This window comes from Penaeus monodon, chromosome 24 (genome assembly GCF_015228065.2).
Source record: "Penaeus monodon isolate SGIC_2016 chromosome 24, NSTDA_Pmon_1, whole genome shotgun sequence".
Taxonomy (NCBI): domain Eukaryota; kingdom Metazoa; phylum Arthropoda; class Malacostraca; order Decapoda; family Penaeidae; genus Penaeus; species Penaeus monodon.
The window spans coordinates 22,492,265-22,492,526 of record NC_051409.1 but is presented as its reverse complement, the minus strand read 5'-3'; the positions used below and the strand labels follow the sequence as shown (position 1 = coordinate 22,492,526).

Here is a 262-nt window from a genome sequence, read left to right as displayed (position 1 = left end):
TAATAGGCAAGTGTTTCCCCTCTTCCCACTGCCACAGCCTGGAGAGCCAAAACGGAGTCGGGGCGGAATCCCGACTTGGCGGGCTTTGACGTGGCCGAAAGCCTGTACGAAATCTGTGAAAGAAACAATGTGCTCGCCCAGTACAGCGACGACGGGTACGGGAAATGCTACGCCGACAGGTGGGTGTTAGCCTAGGAACAAAGTCCTATGTTTTCACATCTGGCTTCGAATGGCTATAGTCTTTATAAAAGAAATTATTTCG

The 262-nt window shown here is 50.8% G+C and overlaps 1 pseudogene; it reads left to right on the top strand.

Moving 5' to 3' along the window:
• Positions 1-262, top strand: part of LOC119588886 — a 48,185-nt pseudogene that overhangs the window by 44,859 nt on the left and 3,064 nt on the right.